The following is a 26,535-nucleotide window of genomic DNA, read 5'->3' as shown; positions in this document are numbered from 1 at the left end:
TTTCCTTAGGATGTACGTGATGTATGGTACTGTCCAGTCGGGAGTGATGACCAAAACTTCCATGATCAGGTCGACCACTGCTGGAACCTCAACTTCAGTCGGATCTGTGGCACTTTTTGGCTTCGGGGCTTCTTCGGTGAAGGGATCCTCTTGAACTGATGGTGTGTGGATGTGTTCCGGAAACACATTGCTAGGAATGGCTTCTCTCCTGGAACCTATTTTTGCCAAATCATCAGCTGCTTGATTTTTCAGTCGGGGTATATGATGCAGCTCTAACCCCTCGAATTTCTTCTCTGGCTTTCTCACTGCATTGCAATAACCAGTCATGGTTGGACTTCTGACGTCCCACTCCTTCATCACTTGATTCACCACCAAATCCGAGTCGCCATAGACCATGAGGCGACGGACGCCGAGTGAAATGCCCATCGCAACCCATACAAAAGTGCTTCACATTCTGCTTCATTATTGGAGGAATCAAAGTGGATTTGGAGAACATATCTGAGCTTATCTCCTCGGGGGGAAACCAATACTACCCCAGCACCAGAACCATTTAGCATCTTAGAACCGTCGAAGAACATGGTCCAGTGCTCCGAGTGAACTTGAGTCGGCAGTTGTTGTTCAATCCACTCGGTGACGAAATCTGCAATTGCTTGGGACTTGATAGCTTTCTTTGCCTCAAACTTGATATCTAGGGGAAGGAGTTCAATCGCCCATTTTGCCACTCGACCAGTTGCATCTCTGTTGTGCAGAATCTCTGACAATGGAGTGTCGCTGACGACTGTAATGGAATGGTGAGAGAAGTAATGTGCAACCTTCTTCGTGGTCATATAAATCCCATATACAAGCTTCTAATAATGAGGATATCTTTCCTTTGATGGGGTCAAAACTTCAGAAACATAATATACTGGGCGCTGAACTTTAAAGGTTTTTCCTTCTTCTTCCCGCTCGATCGTAAGTACTGAACTGACGACTTGTCCTGTGGCTGCAATGTAAAGCAGCAAAGGCTCTTTGCTGATTGGGGCAGCAAGCACCGGCCGGGTGGAGAGCAGGGCTTTTAGCTCTGCAAACGCTGCATCAGCTTCAGGAGTCCACTCGAACTTGTCTGACTTCTTCATCAGTCGGTAAAGAGGCAATGCCTTTTCACCGAGACGAGAAATGAATCGACTTAAAGCAGCCAAGCAACCAGTAAGCTTCTGGACATCGTGCACGCGCACAGGGCACTTCATTCGGAGTATAGTACCAACTTTTTCTGGGTTGCCATCGATTCCTTGTTCGGAAACGAGAAAACCGAGTACCTTTCCGCCCGGAACTCCGAATGTGTAGTTTGATGGGTTAAGCTTGATATCATACCTCCTGAGGTTGGCAAATGTCTCAGCAAGGTCAGTCAGCAGGTCGGAACCTTTCCGTGACTTGACCACAATATCATCCATGTATGCTTCCACATTCCGACTGATTTGAGTGAGCAAACACTTCTGAATCATCCTCATGAACGTGGCTCCGGCATTTTTGAGGCCGAATGGCATGGTAACATAACAGAAGCACCCGAATGGAGTGATGAAAGCCGTTTTGATCTCGTCAGGACCATACAGACGGATCTGATGGTAACCAGAATAGGCGTCTAAAAAAGACAGGCGCTCGCATCCCGCAGTCGAGTCGACTATCTGGTCGATGTGGGGGAGAGGAAAATGATCTTTTGGGCAGGCCCGATTGATATGTTTGAAGTCAATGCATATGTGAAGTGACTTGTCCTTCTTGGGGACCATGACTACATTGGCGAGCCACTCGGAGTGGTAAATCTCTCGGATAAACTCTGCTGCTAAGAGCCTAGCCACCTCCTCGCCAATGGCCTTTCTCTTTTGGATGGCGGACCATCGAAGATGTTCTTTGACCGGTTTCACTTTTGAGTCGACTCGTGGACGCTGCTCAGCCAGCCCCCTGGGAACACCCGGCATGTCAGAAGGCTTCCATGCAAAGATGTCTTGGTTCTCACGGAGGAACTGGATGAGCGCTTCTTCCTATTTGGAGTCGAGTGTCATAGAGATATGAGTCGGAGCAGCATTGGGGTCGGTCGGGTGAATGTGAATCGGCTTTGTCTCACCGGACGACTGAAATGTTGATTCCGTAGCGGGCTTCTTGTCTCACAGCAAATCACTCGGGTCTGCAGTTTTCTGGTATTCCTGTAGCTCTACCACCGCCATCTGAGCATCGACGATCTTTGAGCTTTCTTAAAGCACTCTTCCGCCTTCTTACGATTGCCAGTAATAGTGATCACACCTCTGGGACCAGGCATCTTCAATTTGAGGCACACATAACATGGTCGAGCCATGAATCGTGCATAAGCTGGCCTGCCTAGAATAGCGTGATAAGCGCTCTGGAAATCCACAACTTCGAACGTCAACTTTTCTTTGCGGTAATTTTTGGAATCACCGAAAACCACATCAAGAGAAATTTGGCCGAGTGACTCAGCCTTCTTTCCAGGAATGACTCCATGGAAGCTCATGTTGCTGAGTCTGGACATCGGAATGCCCATCCCTTTCAACGTCTCTACAAACAGTATATTCAGGCCACTGCCTCCATCCATCAAAACCTTGGTCAGTCGAGTGCCTTCAACAATTGGGTCGACCACCAAAGCTTGCCTCCCAGGGGTGGCTATGTGTGTCGGGTGATCGGACTGGTCGAATGTGATGGCAGTCTGAGACCATTTCAAATAACTGGGTGTCGCCGGAGCGACCATATTCACTTCTCGGTTGATAACTTTCAATCGACTTTTGCTTTCAACATTAGCAAAAATCATCAGGGTAGAATTGACCTGGGGATACCCATCATCACTATCTTCCTTGTCCTGAACTTTGTCCGACTCCTTTTCCTTATCTTTGGGCTGTTTCCCTTGGAACTGCTGGATCAAGAGCCGACATTGTCGAGTGGTATGCTTCGGATAAATGAGTTTACCCTCTTCATCTTTCTTTGTGTGGATGTGACATAGCAGATCCAACACATCATTTTCGTCTTGGTCTTTCACCTTCTTGGGGTTCCAAGGCCCTTTGGGCTTCCCCTTGAACTTTCCTTGAGTCACGGCCAAGGCTTCTCCAGGAGCAGCTGGCTCGGCTTTCCGCTTCTGCTTCCGACAGGAGTTCCCTCCTCCGGTTTCGTTGGTGACTGACTTGTGCTTGCCACTCCGGAGCCGATCCTCTTCTTCACCATTGGCATACTTGGTGGCAATCTCCATCATTCGACTCAGAGACATGTCTCTGGTTCGACCGAATTTCTGGTTCAGTTCTCTGTACTTAACGCCTTCCTTGAAGGCACAGACTGCTTGGTGATCAGATATGTTCTCTACTGTGTGATGCAATGTAATCCATCTCTGGATGTAGGCCCTCAAAGTTTCATTCGGCTTCTGCACGCAAGATTGCAGCTCTGTCAACCATGCTGGCCGCTTGCAAGTTCCTTCAAATGTTCTGACAAACACTCGGGCAAGATCTTCCCAAGTGTAAATGCTGCTGGGCGCTAACTGATTCAGCCATGCTCTGGCCGAGCCTTCCAACATAAGAGGCAGGTGTTTCATTGGCACTTCATTGTTACCGTCGCCAATCTGAACAGCCACTCGGTAATCCTCAAGCCAAGTATCAGGCTTGGACTCACCAGTGAACTTACTGACTCCAGTCGCCAACCTGAAGTTGGGAGGGATCACCGCGGCTCTGATGGCTCTACTGAAGCACTCCGGTCCGGAGACGTGTACTCTGCTGCTGGTGGGTACATCTCTATCTCGACCTTATCGGTGGGCTCTGTTCCTGTCGACCAAACCCTGAACGAGAATGGATCTCGCATCAAAGCCTGGCTCCCTGGGGTCGACTAGAATCCTTCGCCCAACAGTGTGAGGGTGTCTGTCATCCTGCTGTCGAGGCACGTACGATCCACTCCTTGGGGGAGGGGTGGGTACTCGACGTCGATCATCCCGATCAAGTCGGTGATCATATTGCTCACAGTTCCTGTTCTAATCGCGCCGGTCTCCACGTCCCTCACGCCTCGGGGGCGATCTTGGACTGTGGGCCGACTGCACTGTATCTGCAGCAACGGATCTGTTGTGCATCCTATTTCACGACTGTGACACAACTGAATTCTGATCTCCTGCCGCCCGGAGCAATGCTCTGATCTGCAACAAGCCTCTGCCAGCCTCTGACTGAGAAGGCTGAATCGACTCTGCTATACGGGCTACAGCTGCTAAATTCTGAATCGGAGTTCGATATACCTGAGTCGGTGGCGGAAAGAGCTGACGTCGACTGGATGTTGGAATCCGTTGTCGCGCACGCTCGTCGAGTGCTCGCTAGAGGTTCTCCAGTCGAGTGCACTCAGCAAAGTTGGCCAAGCGCGCGTCCTCTAAGGCACGGGCCTCGGGGGTAACTCCAACGATAGGAGTGTGTAGCGCATCCATGTTCCGGCGGTGAAGTTCTTCTCTCTGCAACGAAGTAAGGGGCTCGGGGAGATACTCTTCATGAGTATGCGATGGACCGCCTCCGCCGTCGCCTCCGTCGGTGCGGGGAAAGCCGGGAGGACTGCGTGGTTCATCGACCATCAGAACCTCCGCCGCTGGATCACTGTTGTCGCAGTCGGATGCAGTCTCTGCGGAGCCAGTTAACAGGTCGAACAGGCCGTAGAGAGATTCGTCGGGCTCGATCGCCATGACTTGGGGGGTGGCTGACTGGCGACCACCGTGTGTCTCACCCACCTCTGAAGTCTCGACCGACCGAAGCGCTTGCACCGGCGGGAAACAAGGAGGGAGGACGACACAGGGGCCGACCGATACTGGGTCGATGGCTGCCGCAAGAGGACGCCGCGGACGCACGCGCGAAAGTGCGTTGCCCCGCTGTCGGTGTCAAAACCGGCGGATCTCGGGTAGGGGGTCCCGAACTGTGCGTATAGGCCGGATGGTAACAGGAGGTAAGGGACACGAAGTTTTACCCAGGTTCGGGCCCTCTTGATGGAGGTAAAACCCTATGTCCTGCTTGATTAATATTGATGATATGGGTAGTACAAGAGTAGATCTACCACAAGATCGGAGAGGCTAAACCCTAGAAGATAGCCTATGGTATAATTGTTGTTCTGTATGTTGTCCTACGGACTAAAACCCTCCGGTTTATATAGACACCGGAGAGGGTTAGGGTTACACAAAGTCGGTTACAATGGTAGGAGATCTGCATATCCGTATGGCCAAGCTTGCCTTCCACGCCAAGGAAAATCCCTTTCGGACACGGGACGAAGTCTTCAATCTTGTATCTTCATAGTCCAGGAGTCCGGCTGAAGGTATAGTCCGGCCATCCGGACACCCCCTAATCGAGGACTCCCTCAGTAGCCCCTAAACCGGGCTTCAATGACGACGAGTCCGGCGCGCAGTTTGTCTTCGGCATTGCAAGGCGGGTTCCTCGTCCAAGTACTTCATAGAAGATTTTGAACACAAAGATAGTGTCCTGCTCTGCAAAATAAGTTTCCACATATTTCCATAGAGAGAATAATATTTACACAAATCTAATCTGCTGACGTATTCTGTAGTGTGACGCACCACAGCCAAGCCTTTATTCAAATCGTTTTATTATCCCACCTCAGTGTGTCACGCGAGGCGGTTTCCTTGGCACGTCTCGTCGAAGCAGAGATCGTGTCCCCTTATTCCAGGATTCTCATCAATACGGGCGTGGGTAACCCAACCGCGCCATTGATTACGGCGCTTGGGGATAAGCGAGTTTTACCAGGCTGGTGGGGACACATAGTTGCGTCCACCCATATAAGGGGATAAGGATCCACCTTTTCACCTACGCCTTCTTCCTCCTTTGCCTATCCATTTTCGCTCACTCGAGCTCCAGCGCCCAAGTCCGCACTCCCCCCTCAACCTTCTCCAGCCTTGTCCAGAGCGGGAGGCAAGTGGATGGTCTCCTCCGTTACGGAGGGACACATCAAAAGACTAAGGAAGGCCGGATACTTGTCTAACGACATTGCGCACCGGCTTCCAGAAGAGGGGCAGCTCATCCCCACCCCTAGGCCCCATGAGAGGGTGGTGTTCCTCCCCCATTTCCTCCGCGGACTGGGCTTCCCTCTCCACCCATTTGTCCGGTGGCTCATGTTCTACTATGGCCTGGATTTTCATGATCTGGCCCTGAACTTTGTCCTCACATCTCGGTATTTATCGTCGTGTGCGAGGCTTTCCTCCGCATCCGCCCCCATTTCGGCCTATGGCTCAACACTTTCAATGTCAAGCCGAAGGTGGTGCGCGGCAACCAGGCGGAGTGTGGAGGCGCCATGGTGGGCAAGATGCCCAACGTCTTATGGCTCGAGGGCTCCTTTGTGGAGACCCTGAAGGGGTGGCAATCGGGGTGGTTCTACATCACCGAGCCGCACGACCCTGAATGGGTCGCAGCCCCCGAGTTCCGATCCGGACCCCCTATGCAGCTTACCTCCTGGAAGGAGACGGGCCTGTCGTGGGGTAAAAAAGGAGAGCTGAGCGGACTCCAAACATGCGTCCAAACCCTGGTGGACAAGAAGCTCAAACTTGTCAACGTAGTCCAGGTTATGCTCATCCGCCGGATCCTCCCGTGTCAACAACGGGCTTTCAACCTGTGGGAGTTCGACCCGGCGCGGCACCAAACTCTGAGCAGGCTCTTCGACACGACGTACGAAGATGCCTGGAAGGTGCTTTTCAAGGGCGCCGAGGCCCCCGCATCCGCTACCGAGGATCGCGGATTCAGTACGCAGCGTCACGCTCATGCGGTAAGCTGTTTTTACCTTTTACAGGGTATAAGTTTTTCATAGTTTGACTCCATGCGGGATCTAAGCTCCCTTACCTTTGACAGGATTGGCAGGAGACGTCCGGACAGACCAATTGTCTGGCTCCTTTGCCCAAAGGCCCAGCGGATGCTCGTTTGGCGAAGCTGCTGGTCCCGGCACCCTATGTTGTGCCGGAGAAGAAGGCCAAGAAGAGGGCCACGGGGACTCGGAAGAAGGCCAAGACGCACTCCTCCCACGAAGACGAGGAGGAGGAAGAAGAGACCTCTCCCCCTCTAGTGGGGGAAGGGAAGAAAAGGAAGGCCGCCCCAACGGGGGAGGCCGAAGGGTCCAAGAAGGGGAAAACCCTTCCTCCGGACTACTCCACCAGCGCCGACGACGGCGAAGAGGAGTGGCCGCTCAGGGCCAAGCCCCTGGCAAAATCGTAAGTATCCGGATACCAGAGTAATTCATAGTATTCCTTTATTGCACAGCTTTCCCTTATGTCGAATATGATTATGCAGCCCACCCAAAGACCGGCTTGACGCGTCGTTGAGCGGTTCACTAGACTCGTCGGATGTGAATTCGCTTCCGATGGCTTCCTCCCCCCGCCCTACGGACGACGCCGAAGTGTTGTCCCAACAGGTTCCAAGCCGGGAGGAGGTGGTCCTGGAGGCGCTGCAAGGCGACCTCCCGGACTCCAGGAGTAAAGGGGATAAAACCCCCCAGGGCTCCAAGTCCGGCTGTAGGCCGGACACCGCTACGGAACCTTCAAAGGTTCCAGAGTCCGGCGGGGGACCTCCTTCCAAGAGGAGCAAGCCCTTCGTGCCGGTGACCCCCGTCCAACCGAAGGCGCCGGGCAGTCTATTGGAGGCGCTCAAAGGCACCTCCATCGACGACGAGCACCGCACCATTACGAGTGCGGTGGTCCAGAAGGTTCAATCTGCCAAGAGCGGACTGACTGAAGCTTGTACTAGCCTTTTAACAGGCTTTGAGGTAAGTAAAGAATGTGTAAATAATATTACCGCATAGACAGTAGCCCCTGATGCTCTGTTTGGCGTTTGGGAAGAAAAGCCGAATAGAGGATCAAATAAAATTCGCAGGAGTCTAACAAAAAGGAGTCAATATGCGTATGCAGGCTTCTCTGCTGGCGTCCGCTGCATCGACTGCGGAAGTGGACACACTAAAGCAGAACCTCGAGCAGTCCGAGCAAAAGCTCGGGCGTGCCAAGAAGCAGGTCGAGGACAAGGAAGGTAAGAAATACCTTGTTTAAATATATAAAAAAGGTGCAATTGCAAAAAATGACAGGATTATCGTGGCTATTGTAGGGGCCATGTCTGAGGTGGCGACCCTTAAGCAAACGCTGCTCGAGGTCGAGAAGAGGGCGGCCACGGAGCGCACCGAGCAGGAGAAGTATGAGGCCGAGGTTGGCAAGGTGTGGCAGGGGCTCCAGGCTCATGGAAAAACATGAGAGTTTGGAGCTTGACTCAAAGACGCGAGGGTCCGAGCTCGCGGTGGCTATTGAAAATGCCAAGTTTGCCAAGGCCGAATCCCAGAAGACCCTCCGGGACTTGGATGAGGTGAAAAAGATAGCGGCGGGTAAGGCATTCTTTATGCAAAGCAAACACGTAAACGTAAGTTACTTGTTACTTACCCGAATCCGGAGCTCTCCAGGAGCATTCGCAGATCTTCCCCGTAGCATGTCCGATGCCGCCGCATTCTATCGAGCCGAGGAAGGCAGCTCGACAGAGAAGGTGTTCTAGTCTCAGTATGCTGAGGCCGGACACCCCGTGCCCCTGAGCGACCAGCTGAAGCAACTGGTCGAGCTCCACAAGGCGGCCGAACAGGCCACGAAGGGCCTCATAGTTCGGCTGTGGCCTGGAGAGGCTCTGCCTGGGAGCTATTTCGGGCTGGTGCGGCGGCTGATGGGGGCCTGTCCAAGGCTCGAAGTCCTCAAGCGCTCCGTCTACATTGAAGGCGCCCGTAGGGCCCTTGCCTGTGCTAAGGTGCATTGGGGCAAGCTGGATGCTGAGAAGCTTGTGAAGGACGGGCCACCGCTAGGGAAGGAGCATCGCAAGCCCGAGAATTATTATAAGGATGTTATAAAGGGTGCCTGCCTTATGGCGGATGAATGTTCCAGGGATGTAATTTTTGAGTAAAACTCGCTCGTTTTGTCCTGTGCGCTGAAAACTTGTTCATATGCGCTAAGCAATGCTGTAGGAATTTAAAATATTACCTTATGTGCGGTTGTTTATCAATTCTGAGAGATGGCGAGTCGTCGGCTTCTGCCCCCGTGCCGCTAGTGCTGGGGTGTTCGGGGATAAACCTGAGCGCTCTTTTTCCCATGTTTGGGTCCTTCGAGGGAGGCGCTCAGCACAACGAACAAGGCAATCGGACTATAATGCGTGAACACTCTCACTTAGCCATAGAATTCTATAATTTTAAATTTCGGCGAAGCCCCTAGTATTCGGAAGACCGATTTCGGGGCGCTATCCACGCCTTGGCCGGACAGAGCCGACTCCTCGCTCTAAGCAGCATAGGTCTTTAGGGACTCGAAAAACCTCTCGAACAGGGACCAGCTCTCGCTTCATCATGACAATCAGTTTTAGCTTTCTCTACTGAGGTGCTCGACCCAGCTCAACTGGGGCACAATCGCAGTAGTTCTCCTAGTGCTACCTTAGCCGATATAGCGGAACGTAAGGCACCAAAACATAGGAGCCGGGCAAACCCAACTATTGACCCAAGACATGATTCGGAGCCGATGCATATAATGCTATAAGTTCGGGGTGCCGCACTTATTAAAGTGTTCGGACTTCTCACACCATATTGAGGGGTACTAAAGCCCCTGGCGTATTTTGGCCGTACCAAAGTGTATGGGTGCAACATGTCGTTAAGGAACATATATTTGTAAAAAAGAAGAGTAATGCAAAAATAGACAAAGGCTATGCATTATTTATTAAAAAGGGCTGCGATCAAAGCAGAACGATACAAATAATGCGATAAGCAAAAGGTTGGACTATTTAACATGTCCGTTCCAGGGGCAGGCTGCGGAATGGTAAGAAAAATAGGTATACTGCACGTGATAGAGACCACCTGGGAGTTCCGTAATGCGGCATGGCTTGTCTGCTTCCCTGGTTCTTGCATCGTTTGTGCGGCAATTGAACTGCCGAACAGGCCTTCCGAAGAGTGGAGTCCTGAAAGTAAGAGAAATTTTAAAAATCGGCAGCCCCTGGTGCGGTTTAAGCCGTGTTTCGGGCGTGCCGTGATGGTGCCCCTCCCCCTGCACCCATGGTATTTCTAGAGCGTAATTATGTATGAGAAGTACTGGTGTCGCATTTTTGCGAGGGCTGGGGTTCGGGCCGCATTGCTACACCTGCTCGGACCGTGCCAGGCGGTCTTGTTGTAGGTTACTCCGGGTGCGCTTGACGGTGTCCGGACGTTTAATGGCCGGACTGGAGAACTGCCTGGAGAGGCTGCTTTGTACTTCCGCAGCAAGGGCCGCCGTGTGCTCCTTCGTTCGGAGAGAATGTTCGGTGTTTCCATTGACCGTAATTACTCCTCGTGGGCCTGGCATCTTGAGCTTAAGGTATGCGTAGTGCGGTACCGCATTGAACTTGGCGAATGCAGTTCGCCCGAGCAATGCGTGATAGCCACTGCGGAATGGGACTATGTCGAAGATTAACTCCTCGCTTCGGAAATTATCCGGAGATCCGAAGACCACTTCAAGTGTGACTGAGCCTGTAAAGTTGACCTCTACACCTGGTATTACGCCTTTAAAGGTCATTTTGGTGGGCTTAATCCTCGAGTGATCTATGCCCATTTTCCGCACTGTATCCTGGTAAAGCAGGTTCAGGCTGCTGCCGTCGTCCATAAGGACTCTAGTGAGATGAAATCCGTTAATGATTGGGTCTAGAACCAATGCGGCGAATCCACCATGACGGGTGCTAGTGGGATGGTCCCTTCGATCAAAGGTGATCGGGCAGGAGGACCATGGGTTGAACTTTGGGGCGACTGGCTCTACCGCGTATACGTCCCTTAGCGCGCACTTCCGCTCCATCTTGGGGATGTGGGTTGCGTATATCATGTTCACCGTCCGCACTTGTGGGGGAAAACCCTTCTGTCCACTGTTGTTCGGCGGCCGGGGCTCTTCGTCGTCATCGCTATGCAGCCCCTTGTCTGTATTTTTGGCATTTAACTTGCCTGCCTGCTTGAACACCCAACAACCCCTGTTGGTGTGATTGGCCGGCTTTTCGGGGGTGCCATGTATCTGGCACAAGCGGTCGAGTATTCGGCCCAAACTGGACGGGCCCCTAGGATTTCTTTTGAATGGCTTTTTCCGCTGACCGGATTTATAGCCTCTGAATCCGGCATTAACTGCCGTATCCTCAGGGTTGTCGTCATTAATGCAGCGCTTCTCCTTGTTGTGACGCGACCTGCCACTACTGTCCCTGGTATCCGAATTACCAGGGTTCTTGGTCATGTTTTTGCTACGAGCAAGCTACCTGTCTTCTCCCATGCAAAAGCGGGTCATGAGTGTCATGAGTGCTGCCATAGATTTCGGCTTTTCCTGTCCAAGGTGCCGGGCAAGCCACTCGTCACGGATATTGTGTTTGAAGGCTGCTAGGGCCTCTGCGTCCGGACAGTCGACTATTTGATTTTTCTTTGTTAGGAACCGTGTCCAGAATTGCCTGGCCGATTCATCTGGCTGCTGAATTACGTGGCTTAGGTCATCTGCGTCTGGGGGTCGCACATAAGTGCCCTGGAAATTGTCGAGGAATGCGGCTTCCAGGTCCTCCCAACAACTGATTGACCCTGCTAGCAAGCTGTTAAGACAATGCCGAGCTGGTCCTTTAAGTTTGAGTGGGAGGTATTTGATGGCATGGAGATCATCGCCGCGGGCCATATGGATATGAAGGAGATAGTCCTCGATCCATACCGCAGGATCTGTTGTGCCATAATATGATTCGATGTTTACGGGTTTGAAACCCTCGGGGATTTGATGATCCATTACTTCGTCTGTGAAGCATAGTGGGTGTGCGGCACCTCTGTACTGGGCTATATCACGACGTAGCTCCAATGAGCTTTGTCTACTGTGTTCGGCCCTGCCGGATTTGTGTCCGGCGTGACGGTTACCGTCTCGAGTCGTGGGGCGCCCACACGATCTGTAGATCGATCTTGTTTGCCTTGCCTTGTCCTCCAACATATCTCGCAGGTCAGGCGCATTTTCCCATGCCTTGGTACGGGCTGCGGCTTGAGTGGAGGGCCGAGAGGCCTCTCTGTCGCGGCCATGAGGTGGCCGGTCGGCCGTATCAAGTGCTGGTGATGTAGGTTTAAGTGCTTCCTCCTCTAATCGGGGTAGCAACCTACGCTTTGGGTAGCTCTTGGAGGGGCGTTCGAGTTTATGCTCTTCGGCCGCAAGGACCTCAGTCCATCTGTCGACTAGCAAATCTTGATCAGCTCTAAGCTATTGCTAATTTTTCTTGAGGCTTCTTGCCATGGCCATAAGCCTGCGTTGAAAACGCTCTTGCTCGACGGGATCCTCTGGCACGACGAATTCGTCGTCGTCGAGGCTTGCCTCATCTTCGGAGGGAGGCATATAATTATCGTCCATGTCGGTTAAATCATCGACAATGTCTACAAAGTGGGTGGTGGGTGGGCTTTGAATTTTTTCATCGTCCGTATCCCAACCTTGCTGACCGTAGTCCGGCCAGGGCTCTCCTGATAAAGAGAGAGACTTTAGTGTCTTCAGAATATCACCGAAAGGCGAGTGCTGAAAGATGTCCGCGGCAGTAAACTCCATGATCGGCGCCCAATCGGATTCGATCGGCAGGGGCGCGGAGGGTTCGGAGTCCGGAGAGAAGTCTGGCTCCTTGGAGCCACGAGTCTCGCGGAGTGCAGGGCTGGTGTTTGGCTCGATCGCCATTGGGGTCGCAGCCCCCAAAGCGGCGTTCAACCACCCGTCCTCGATCGACGCAGTTGGCTCCGAATTAAGGGTCGAAGCCGATGCGGGTGCGGCCTCCAGGGCACTTTTTGGCGGCAGAGCTAGATCATGCTCGTCGTGATAGTGCGGCGTGCTCGGCAGTGGCTCGAATCTGTCGAGGATCAAGTCCCCGCGGATGTCAGCCATGTAGTTTAAACTTCCAAATCTGACCTGACGGCCAGGAGCATAGCTTTCAATCTGCTCCAGATGGCAAAGTGAATTGGCCCGCAGTGCGAAGCCGCCAAAGACGAAGATCTGTCCGGGGAGGAAGGTCTCACCCTGGACTGCATCGCTATTGATGATTGTAGGAGCCATCAAGCCTAACGGCGATGACACAGAGGAACTCTCAATGAAAGCACCAATGTCAGTGTCAAAACCGGCGGATCTCGGGTAGGGGGTCCCGAACTGTGCGTCTAGGCTGGATGGTAACAGGAGGTAAGGGACACGAAGTTTTACCCAGGTTCGGGCCCTCTTGATGGAGGTAAAACCCTACGTCCTGCTTGATTAATATTGATGATATGGGTAGTACAAGAGTAGATCTACCATGAGATCGAAGAGGCTAAACCCTAGAAGCTAGCCTATGGTATGATTGTTGTTCTGTATGCTGTCCTACGCACTAAAACTCCGCCTGAAACCATGATGAAGTGGATCGGAAAAATCGCAACTTCTCCAACAAGATGCTAGGACACCTGCCCCATGGTGGGCGCCAACTGTCGTGGTTCTAAGTCTGACAGTAGAATATGGGGGTAGGAATGGAGAGGCAAGATCTTAGCTATGGAGGAGTTGTACACACAAGGTTTACGAGTTCAGCCCCTTCTCGGAGGAAGTAACAGCCCTACGTCTCGGAGCCCTGAGGCGGTCGACTAGATTATACGTGTGTGAGTTACCGGGGGTGCGAACCCTTGTCCCAAAGGAGGGGGGTGGCTTATATAGAGTGAGCCAAGGACCCCAGCTCCCCTTCGTTACGCAGGGTTCAATATACATTAAGAGGAGGCGTTACAGATAACGCCTGTATTAAAGTGCTACAAATGAGCATTAAGTATGCGAATGAATGCTTGACCGTTGCTGCGCGGAGTGGCTTTAGGTCTTCTGATACGTCGAGTGGTTTGGTGGTCGAGTGACCTGAGTAAGAGAGGTCTCCGAGTGATTGATAGGTCCAGTGGACTTCGCTTCGACACCTTTGTTGGTCCTCTGCTTCTGATTCTTGAACTCCTTAGTTCTTAGGACAAGACTTTAGGTGGGGCGTATAGGTCAGGCCTATTACCCTACCCTAGGTCTGTGTCTACATCAGTCGACATAACTAAAACTCCAGGCAGTTAAACCAAAATCACATAGAACAAGGGAGTACCTTGCTCTCATACCAATTGAAAGTGCGTTATACCGACTAGAGGAGGGTGAATAGGCGATTTTTATGAATTCTTCACTAAGGAATTTGCGGGTGAGGAAATTCCTGAGTGAAGAACTACTTGCAGCGGAATAAGTACTCAGAAGTAAACATAACAGAGCATGAGCATGGTCTTCATGATGAAATGAAAACAAGCACAAAGTACATAAAGCATAATCACAGGATAAGCAGAATGAAGACAAACAGACTGAAGAAATTGAGCTGAGGAAATAGAGAAAGTCTTCATTCAAAGTCTTCAAATAGATATGAACAAGCTCACAACATAGAAATGAGGAAGTCGAAGGGTTGAGGAAATGGAACCAGTTAGCTCGATGAAGACAATGATTTGGTAGACCAGTTCCAACTGTTGTGACAGTTGTACGTCTGGTTAGGGCGGCTAGGTATTTAAACCTGAGGACAAACAGTCCCGGACACCCAGTCCTGAACACGTAGCTCAGTACACTTAGTCCTCACTGTATTCCCCTTGAGCTAACATCACATAGACCTCGCCCAATCACTCGTGGTAAGTCTTCAGGTGACTTCCAAACCTTCACAGACTCAGTCACTCGGCGATCCACAATTACCCCTTGGATGATCTAGACCATGATGCCTACCCGTCAGGAAGATGCACAGTCTTCAAAGGTAACAAGCGTCGGATCCACGCAGGATCAATCTCTTCAGTGATGCTCAATCACTTTGCGTTTGTAGGTGTTTGGGTTTGGGTTTTCCTCACTTGATGATTTTCACTCAAAGTCCTCGGAGGATGGGATGCTCTCAAATGACAAGTGTCAGTTTCTCTCAGAGCAGCCAACCAGCTAGTGGTTGTAGGGGGGCGGCTATTTATAGCCTAGGGAGCAGCCCGACATGATAAGACATAAATGCCCTTCAAAGATATGACCGTTAGGTGGGTAGATAATTTGGGACAGCTGGCGCATAGCACAGCAACGGTCAGAATTTTGAGTATCAAATTCCTCAAGGCTATCATGTTCCTCACTCTGTAGGCAATCCGCACTGGCGAATTCCTAACTCCTGAGTCAGAACAAATTCCTCAGAGACCAGAAGAACTTCGTCTCTGTCACTGAAGAAATTGACTAGGATGTATGAGATTTCCAATGGCTTCAGTCGAAGGGATTGGTAGGTGTAGGATTTGACTTGAGCATCACTTGGAAATATTTCCTTAGTATTTCCTCGACCCCCTTTAACAGTACGGTGTTTCCTATGACTCGAGAAAGGGAAAATTAAACTACAAAAAACAAAAGTCTTCATGCTTCATGTTCCTCGAATGAATACCAAGTCTTCGGGATTACACCAATTTCTTCACTTTCAAAGTCTTCAGAAAGTCTTCAGAAATCCAAAGTCTTCAGTCGAAGAACTTCATTTTTAGGGGTCGACTTTTTCTGTAAACATCAAACTCCTCATAGACTTATAGACCTGTGTACACTCACAAACGCATCAGTCCCTTAACCTATAAGTCTTCAATACACCAAAATCACTAAGGGGCACTAGATGCACTTACAAGTTCCAAGCAGAGTGTCGTGGCGGGATCTACGTGTGAAGCGGAGTACATAGCTTCTTCGGAAGCAACAAATGAAGGAGTCCGGATCAAGGAGTTCACATCTGATCTAGGTGTCATACCTAGTGCATCGGGTCCAATGAAAATCTTTTGTGACAATACTTGATCAATTGCCTTGGTGAAGGAATCTAGATTTCACAAGAGAACCAAACACATCAAGAGACGCTTCAATTCCATCCACGATCAAGTCAAGGAGGGAGGCATAGAGATTTGCATGATACATACGAATCTGAATGTTGCAGACCTGTTGACTAAGCCTCTCTCACGAGCAAAACATGATCAGCACCAAGACACCATGGGTGTTAGAATCATTACTATGTAATCTAGATTATTGACTCTAGTGCAAGTGCGAGACTGAAGGAAATATGCCCTAGAGGAAATAATAAATTTGTTGTTTATATTTCCTTATATCATGATAAATGTTTATTATTCATGCTAGAATTGTATTAACCGAAAACTTAGTACATGTGTGAATACATAGACAAACAGAGTGTCCCTAGTATGCCTCTGCTAGACTAGCTCATTAATCAAAGATGGTTAAGTTTCCTGACCATAGACATGTGTTGTCATTTGATGAACGAGATCACATCATTAGAGAATGATGTGATGGACAAGACCCATCCGTTAGCTTAGCATAATGATCGTTTAGTTTTATTGCTATTGCTCTCTTCATGACTTACACATGTTCCTCTGACTATGAGATTATGCAACTCCTGAATAACGGACGAACACCTTGTGTGCTATCAAACGCCGCAACATAACTAGGTGATTATAAAGATTCTCTACAGGTGTCTCTGATGGTGTTTGTTGAGTTGGCATAGATCGAGATTAGGATTTGTCACTTCGTGTATCGGAGAGGTATCTTTGGGCTGTAATGCACATCACTATGAGCCTTGCAAGCAATGTGTCTAATGAGTTAGCCACGGGATGATGTATTACAGAACGAGGAAAGAGACTTGCCGGTAACGAGATTGAACTAGGTATGATGATACCTGAAGAATTGTATTGAATAATTGTTGATGCAGTATTGTTCCGGTACAAGAAGTATATAAGAGCTAAGCCGCACCTGACCTAGCCTTATTACAAACCGAGTAGGAGCCATAATCCTAATACAAGTTGTATTCTAACATCCCCCTGCAGTGTTAATGGTAGGCTCGACATGTTGAGACTGAAACGAATGTCTTGAAACGGAGTAGTCGCCAGGCCTTTAGTAAAGATATCAGCAAACTGAGCAGAAGTAGGCATGTGGGGAATGCGAACTTGATCGAGAGCCACCTTCTCTCAAACGAAATGAATGTCAATCTCAATATTCTTGGTGCGACGGTGTTGAACCGGATTCCCTGACATGTACACTGCTGAAATATTATCACAATAAACAATGGTAGCTTGCTCAATAGGATGGTGCAGCTCCGACAACAACTGGCGCAACCAAATCGCATGAGCCATAGCACGGTACTCAGCTTCAGCAAACAAGCGGGAGACTGTAACCTGCCTTTTGAAGACCAAGAAAAACACAAAATCTGGATGTGGACCTACGAGTATCTGGACAACCAGCCCAGTCTGCATCAGAGTAGGCTATCAATGAGGTGGGAGAGGATTTGTTTATATGAAGACCTAAGTCTAGTGTGCCTTTGAGATACTGAAGAATACATTTGACATGATTGTAGTGTGGAATACGAGGATCATGCATGTATAAACAAGCTTGTTGGACAACAAAAGAAATTTTAGGACGAGTGAGAGTGAGATACTGAAGTGCACCGGTAAGACTACGATAAAGAGAAGGGTCAGAGAAAGGATCATCGTCGGCAGAGAGTTTGGAACCTGTATCAACAGGGGTACGGTAAGTTTGACAATCAAGCATACCCGCACGAGAAAGAAGATCCAGATTGTACTGACGTTGAGACAAGAAAAGACCAGAGGAGTCACGGATAACAGCAATACCTAAGAAGTGGTGAAGAAGACGTAAATCTGTCATAGAGAATTCGTGGCAAAGAAGAGAGATAATATGATTTAAAAATTGTTGTGAGGAAGCTTTGAGGATAATATCATCAACATATAGAAGAAGGTAAGCAGTGTTGTTGTTGTGATGAAAGGTGAAGAGCGAAGTGTCAGAACAGGAAGAGGTAAAACCGATGGTTTGAGCATAAGTAGAAAAGCATTGGAACCAGGCATTTGGTGCTTGTTTAAGACCATAAAGAGATTTTTGAAGAACAGAAACATGATTACGATATGAGGAATGTTCGAAGTCAAGAGGTTATTGAAAATAGACTGTTCCTTGAAGAGAGCCATGAAGAAAAGCATTTTTGACATCTAGTTGATGAATTGGCTAGGAAGAAGAGACGGTGATGCTAAGGACAGTGCGAATGGTGCTGGGCTTGACAACTGGAGCGAAAGTCTCATCATAATCGATGTCGTGTTGCCGAGAGTAACCATGGCATGCCATCCAACCTTATAACATGCAAGACTCCCATCAGAATAAAATTTATGGAGAAAAACCCATTTGCCCAAAACGATATTTGTATTGGAAGGACGAGGAACTAACTGCCACATGTTATTCTGCAGAAGGGCATCATATTCATCTTTCCTAGCCGCGGCCCAATTAGGATCTAGGAGAGCTGATTTGTAAGATTTGGGTAGAGAGGAAGGAGATAGAGATGCATGAAGATTGAGACGATCTTTTTCATGTAAACGAAACCTGGACTTGGCACGTGTGCACATGGTACGATCGTTAGTCGGAGCTGGAACGGGAATAGCATGAGCAGGAGGGGTGGGGGAAGATGTGGTGGACGTGTCCGGCGCACTGGAGGAAGTGGACGCGGGAGATGGCGGTGAAGACTGCGGCGGCAGGAGGTCTGCCATGACAGAGTGTAATGGGTTTTCCTTAGCCAGAACAGAGGTGATGACAGAAGTGGTCGCGGCAGGATCCTCTACCGCAATAGAGGATTCGACTGGTTTCGCTAGATAGGTCGGCAGGTGAAAGAAGGGAAGATGATTGTAACGAGAGGGACTAGTGGACGGCGTGGGTGAGTTGAGATCTAATGGTTGACGCTCGGAAAAGGGAAAATGTTTTCAGCAAATGTTACATGACGAGACACATGAACACGACCACTAACAAGATCTAGACAACGATAACCCTTGTGCTCGTCAGAAAAACCTAGATGGACACGCGGGGTAGAGCGCGGGGAAAGTTTGTTAGGAGAAGTGGAGTAGGAGTTTGGGAAACAAAGACAACCGAAGACTCAAACGTCGGAGTAATTTGGATGAGAGAGAAATAAATAGAAGTAACGAGTAGTTTGTGGGTTAACTTTGGATGGACGAATATTGAGTAAATATGTGGCTGTGTGGAGGGCCTCAGTCGAGAACTTTAGAGGCATAGAAGATTGAACAAGCAGAGTGCGAATGATGTCATTAAGAGTACGAAGAGAACGCTCAGCTTTGCCGTTTTGAGGGGAGGTATAAGGACAGGAGAAGCGCAAGAGAATTCCATATTGTAGAAAGAAATTTTGATTTTTAAAGTTGTCAAATTCACGACCATTATCACATTGGATGAATCTTATAGGGAGGAAAAAGTTGACCGAGACATAGCGCTGAAAGTTAAGGAATATATTATGAACATCGGATTTCTTGCGTAAAGGAAAAGTCCAAACATAATGAGTAAAATCATCAAGAATCACGAGATAATACTTAAAACCAGATATACTTTCTATGGGTGATGTCCAGAGATCACAATGAAGTAATTCAAAAGGAAAAGTACTAGAGGATTGAGAGGAACTAAAGGGAAGGCAAACATGTTTGCCCAACTGACATGACTGACACATTGAAGAATTATGAGTCTCTATTACAAGGTATTGGAAATTCACTAAGAAGTGTGGATAACACATTTTTATTGTGATGGCTGAGACGTTGGTGCCATAGATCAACAGAGGCCACCATAGATGTTGGAGGAGCAGCGATTGGAGCACCATGGAGAGAATATAAATCACCGGAGCTATTGAATTGAGCGATCTCGGCTTTGGTTGGGTAGTCCTTCATAGACAAACCAAAGGGGTCAAACTCAAGAGAAACATGATTATCAGTGGTGATTTGGCAAACAGAAATCAGATTTTTAACAAGAGCAGGAGCTACAAGAACATCACGAAGAAGCAAAAGCTTAATTAGGGATTGGATTTGAGCCTGACCAACATAGTAAATAGGAATAGAAGATCCATCACCGAGAGTAATAGAGGGAAAAAACAAAGGTGTGCAAGAAGAAAGCAAATTAATCGATGCAGACATATGACGAGAAGCACCAGAGTCGAAAATCCAATCTGTACTTGAGTTCCCTTGTGTAGCAAAGTTGTTCATGGCTTGTAGAAAAGCAGCTTGGTCCAAGCTCAGAGTGGAAGTAGAGGCTGGTGTAGTCATGGGAGCTTGCGTGTGTGGTGGCGTCGGCAGTAGGGCTAGCATCAACGTAAAGAGAGATACACCACCATTGTATTGCTGCATGTAGGGGGCGATGGAGAGCCATAGGATGCATAAGGACTGGTGTTGTAGATTGGTGGCGGTTGGAGGGAGCATCGTGGTACGCGGCTGTCGGCTGTCGAGATGCGAGGACGGGTGCGCCGGTGTGAGGGCGAGCACTGGGCTGCCAGCCACCAGTATAGGCAGGCAGGGCACCATATGGCATAGGGGCGGACCAGGGCATAGGCCACACCTGGACTAGCCCTGTCCATGGATCAGGAGATGGGCGCCATCCGGGCGACGGTGGTGGTGCAGTTGATGAAGCCGGGGGCGGTGGTGGTGCAGTTGGTGGAGCCGAGGCAGAGCAGGAGCGGGCGCCGTGCGAAACTGCGGCGGCCTAGGGTTTTTGCCCCAATAGTTGCGACTTGGACGCCAGCCGGATGGTTGAGGAGGTGTTGTTGGTGGAGGTGGCGGTGGCGGTGTCGACGCAGGCGGGCGAGGAGAAGCAGTGAAGACATGAGGACAGGAGTCCTTCGTAGTTAGGGCACGATCGGCCCATTGGAGCATCGAGCGAACCTTGGCGAAGGAGGGACGCGGACGCATCATAGGGATGAAGGAGGTCTGCTTCTCGAACCGCTTGCTGAGGCCGGCATGGAGGATGTTGATGAGCTGGCGATCGTCGATCGGATCACCAAGTTCGTGGAGTTCATCCGCGATCGCCTTGAGGCGTTGGCAGTAGACGCCGACTGGTGAATCACCTTGCACCGTATTCTGAAGCTCGGTGTGGAGATTGTTGGTGCGAGCGTCGATGTTGTCCTGGAAGAGCTGACGATGGGCCGCCCATAGATCGGCAACGGAGGCACCTTCATAGTGGACGAGATTGAAGATCTCTATGGAGACTCGCATGTAGATCCGTTGAATAATGGCGAGATCATCCTTGACCCATTGCGTATCATGAAGTTGAGGAAGAGATTTGTCGGCAACGTGAGAGTGGAGATTGCATCTCCCAAGGTGGACGTCGAAGAGGTGACGGCAATGGTAGTAGTTGTGAGCAACGAGGTCTAGGGTTACAGGGATGTAGGGGCTAATATCGGAGATGGTGTCGGTGAAGGAGATGGAAGGGGGCATTGGTGAAGGTAGAGCTAGAGTAGAGGTAGAGGCGGAGGAGGCCGTGGCCGCGGCGACCTTGGCAGCGCACCGGTCGAAGTAGTTGGGCGGCGGCAGCGGTGGCGGGGCTGGCGGGTTAGCCATACCCTAGGATCGAAAGTCTGATACCATGAAGAATTGTATTGAATAATTGTTGATGCAATATTGTGCCGGTACAAGAAGTATATATAAGAGCTGAGCCGCACCTGACCTAGCCTTATTACAAATCGAGTAGGAGTCATAATCCTAATACAAGTTGTATTCTAACAATACCAACGATCGAATCTTGGGCAAGTAACATACTGATGACAAAGGGAACAACGTATGTTATTATGCGATTTGACCGATAAAGATCTTCGTAGAATATGTAGGAGCTAATATGAGCATCCAGGTTCTGCTATTGGTTATTGACCGGAGATGTGTCTCGGTCATGTCTACATATTCTCGAACCCGTAGGGTCCTCATGCTTAACATTCGATGACGATTTGTATTATGAGTTCTGTGATTTGATGAACCTAAGTTTGTTCGGAGTCCCAGATGAGATCACGGACATTATGAGGAGTCTTGAAATGGTCGAGACATAAAGATTGATATATCTGAAGGTTATGTTTGGACACCGGAATGGTTTCAAAAAGGTTCGGGCATTTTCCGAAGTACCGGGGGTTACCAGACCCCCCCCGGGGGGGGGAGTTAATGGGCCTTCATGGGCCCTAGTGGAGAAAGGAGGCAGCGGCCAGGTGGTGGCGCGCGCCCCCCAAGTCCAAACCGAATTGGACTAGGGTTGGGGGGCGGGCCCCCTTTCCTTCTCTCCTCCTCCTTCCCTCCTTCTCCTAGTGGGAATAGGAAAGGGGGGTGAGGGAGTCCTGGATTAGGGGGTCTCCGGAGAGCCGGATTATATCCTTTGGCCGGACTGTTAGACTATGAAGATATAAGATTGAAGACTTCGTCTCGTGTCCAGATGGGACTCTACTTGGCGTGGAAGGCAAGCTAGGCAATACGGATATGTATATCTCCTCCTTTGTAACCGACCTTGTGTAACCCTAACCCTCTCCGGTGTCTATATAAACCGAAGGGTTTTAGTTCATAGGACAACAACCATAACATACAATCATACCATAGGCTAGCTTCTAGGGTTTAGCCTCTCTGATCTCGTGGTAGATCTACTCTTGTACTACCCATATCATCAATATCAATCAAGCAGGACGTAGGGTTTTACCTCCATCAAGAGGGCCCGAACCTGGGTAAAACATTGTGTCCCCTGCCTCCTGTTACCATCCGGTCTAGACGCACAGTTCGGGACCCCCTACCCGAGATCCACCAGTTTTGACACCGACATTGGTGCTTTCATTGAGAGTTCCTCTGTGTCGTCGCCCTTAGGCTTGATGGCCCCTACTATCATCGATAGCGATGCGGTCCAGGGTGAGACTTTTCTCCCCGGACAGATCTTCGTATTCGGCGGCTTTGCACTACGAGCTAATTCGCTTGGCTATCTGGAGCAGATTGAAAGCTACGCCCCTGGCCATTAGGTCAGATTTGGAAGTTTGAACTACACGGCCGACATCCACGGAGACTTGATCTTCGATGGATCCGAGCCACAGCCGGGCGCGCCGCACTGTCACGATGGGTATGACCTAGCTCTGCCGCCGAACAGTACCCCAGAGGCCGCGCCCGCATCAGCTCCGACCCTTAGCTCGAAGCCAACTGCGCCAATCGAGGACGGGTGGCTAGACACCGCCTCAGGGGCTGCAGTCCCAACAGCGATCGAGCCGAACACCAGCCTAACCCTCTGCGTAGCCCGTGACTCCAAGGTGTCGGACTCTTTTTTGGACTCCGAACCATCCGCGCCCCTGCCAATCGAATCCGATTGGGCGCCGATCATGGAATTCACCGCCGTGGATATCTTTCAGCACTCGCCCTTCGGCGACATTTTGAATGCACTAAGGTCTCTCTCTTTGTCAGGAGAGCCCTGGGTCTCTCTCTTTGTCAGGAGAGCCCTGGCCGGACTATGGCCAACAGGATTGGGATGCGGACGACGAAGAAATTCGACGCCCACCCACCACCCACTTCGTAGCCACTGTCGATGATTTAACCGACATTCGCGACTTCGACTCTGAAGACATTGACGGTATGGACGGCGATGTAGGAGACGAACATAAACCAGCGCCTATAGGGCACTGGAAAGCCACCTCGTCATATGACATATACATGGTGGATACACCCAATGAAGGCAATGGCGACGAGATAGTGGAGGATGACCCCTCCAAGAAGCAACCCAAGCGCCGACGTCAGCGGCGCCGCTCTAAGTCCCACCAAAGCAAAAGTGGTGATACCAGCACAGGAGATAATAACACTTTGGATAGTGCCGAAGACAACAACAATCCCCTCCAGCAAGATTTAGAGCAGGAGGATGAATGAGCCAGCTCTCCTGAGAGAGCGGCAGACGGAGAGGAGGAGGATGACAATTACATGCCCCCCTCCGAAGACGAGGCAAGCCTCGGCAATGGTGAATTCGCCGTACCAGAGGATCCCGTCGAACAAGAGCGCTTCAAGCGCCGGCTTATGGCCACGGCAAATAGCCTGAAGAAAAAGCAGCAACAGCTTCAAGCTGATCAAGATTTGCTAGCTGACAGATGGAGTGAAGTCCTGCCGAGGAATATAAAATCGAGCGCCCCTCCAAGAATTACCCAAAGTGCAGGTTACTACCCCGACTGGAGAAAGAAGTGTATGATACGGCTGATCGGCCACCTCGTGGCCGCGATAGAGAGGCATTCTAGCCAAAAGCTCAGCCTCCACCCCGACACCATTCAAATAAAAAGGCATGGGGAGATACGCCAGACCTGCGAGACATATTGGAGGACAAAGCAAAGCATGCAAGATCGATCTACGGATCACGACGGTGCACCACTCTGCGAGACGATAAACGTCACGCCGGATACAGTAAAAGCAAATCCGGCCGGGCCGAACACAGCGGGCAAGACCCATTCGAGCTGCGTCGCGATATAGCCCAATACAGAGGCGCCGCACACCCTTTATGCTTCACGGACGAAGTAATGGAACATCAATTCCCATAAGGTTTCAAACCTGTAAATATTGAATCATACGATGGCACAACAGATCCCGCAGTATGGATTGAGGATTTCCTCCTCCACATCCACATGGCCCGCGGTGATGACTTACACGTGTTCAAGCAGGCCGGCTCTTCGTCCGCGAAGACTCCCTCAGTAGCCCGGGCTCTTGTAAGCAAGGCCTTCCGTACAGGATTCTATTAGCCAACGGCCCGGGCAGATGCACAGGACTTGGTCCAACGTTGCGCCGGTTGCCAGCTCTTTGCAAATCAAAGCCACATGCCACCCACTGCCCTCCAAACAATCCCCATTACATGGCCCTTCGCGGTCTGGGGGCTTGACATGGTCGGACCCCTTAAAGGGGGAACCCACAAGAAAAAATACTTATTGGTCATGGTGGATAAATTCACCAAATGGATAGAGGCTAAACCGGTTAAAACAGCCGAATCCGGACCGGTGATAGATTTCATATCCGGGATTGTACGCCGTTATGGCGTCCCCCACAGCATCATCACTGTTAATGGCACAAACTTCATAGCCGACGAGGTAAAACTCTGGTGCAGCAAAATGGGTATCAAGCTCGATTATGCTTCAGTCTATCACCCACAAACCAACGGTCAAGTCGAACGAGCAAACGGTCTTATAATGAGCAGCATTAAACCCAGATTAGTGCGTTCCTTAACGGAGTCTGACACGCACTGGGTAGAGCAGCTCGACTCCGTACTCTGGGGGCTGCGGACCACGCCGAATCGTAGTACCGGATATACACCATTTTTATGGTGTACGGCGCAGAGGCAGTCTTGCCCTGTGACATAATTCCTGACTCACCTCGAGTGCACATGTACGAAGAAAGAGAAGCCGAGCTCGATCGGCAGGACAGTCTGGACACCTTGGAGGAAGAGCGCGACGTAGCCAAAGCCCATTCCGCATTTTACCAGCAACAGACTCGCAGATACCAAAGCAGAGAAGTACGGGCCAAAACTTATAACGTTGGCGAACTAGTTCTACGACTGTCGGATAAGAAAAAGAACAAGCTCGAGCCCAAATGGGAAGGTCCCTTCATTATCGACCAAGTTCTGACCGGTGGAGCGTACCGACTGCAGGACGCATCGACTAGTCGACTCAAGTCGAACCCATGGAACGCAGCCAGGCTTCGAAGATTCTACTCCTAGCACCGGACTCTATGTTAGTCCCCTCCCTTTGCCCATTTTCTACATATGTATCATCTGTCTTGTTTCCCTTTCTTTCTTTTTATTATTATTTCTCTATGCCTTCAAGGGTCACCTTGTGCCTCACTTGTACATTACAGATGCGCTAGCCGCACTCTCCATACCTGGGGGCTTCTTTCACAGAAGCTTAAATTATTTACCTGGGCCTCACGCCCAAAACATGTGTTATACTTCTGCATGTACCTTTTTTCACCATTATATGCATCGATATGACTTAAGTTTTGGCCAAGCTGGGTTGTCTGGCTCTTGTATTTATGTCCTACGTTCTCGTTAATTCGGCTAGGGCATAAGGGGAGCACCTCTGCGATTGTTACCACCGGGTCAGCCGGATGTGTACCTCATACTGGGTGAAGCCGAAAGCTAGCGTTCTTAGGGGAATATTCGGTCGGTGAACAAAAGATGACTTTTATTTATTATCCATATTTGCCCCCAGATACTTTTTCTGCAATTCTTATCGCAGTCCGGACATGCACTTTAGGGCATGCTTCCCAGGGAAAGGAACCCTTAACGGAACTATTCTCCCTGGAAGATGTTTCTTACTACCCATGTAATATAACATAACTAGTTGGGCACTTGTCAGATAAAGCACTAATGACCCCTATGCCTGGTCTCCACGCATGCCCCGGTTCTTACATAACCGAGAGGGTATTCGGATACACTCCGGACCATCGGGTCCCGAGGTTGAAGCAAAAAGGTCCGCCACGACAAACGATCTACAATCCGGCTAGAAGGCATTATACATGTCACTTTAAACTACATAGTCAATTTGACTGGTTGAATTCCTCTTCAATACCATCCAATAGGTTGTCTAGTCTACAGTCATGTTGGGAATACTTTGCGGCCAATTCTACTTGGTCGTACACTAAGCTCACAGGGATCTCCTTCCCATCGGGCCCCACAGGTCCGACTTCGGCCATGTGGTTCGAGTCAGCCTTCGTGTACCGTGTCTTCACCATTGCCCAGGCTTCCCT

Source organism: Triticum dicoccoides, chromosome 7A (assembly GCF_002162155.2).
Source record: "Triticum dicoccoides isolate Atlit2015 ecotype Zavitan chromosome 7A, WEW_v2.0, whole genome shotgun sequence".
Classification (NCBI taxonomy): Eukaryota; Viridiplantae; Streptophyta; class Magnoliopsida; order Poales; family Poaceae; genus Triticum; species Triticum dicoccoides.
This window is presented reverse-complemented; position numbering follows the sequence as displayed.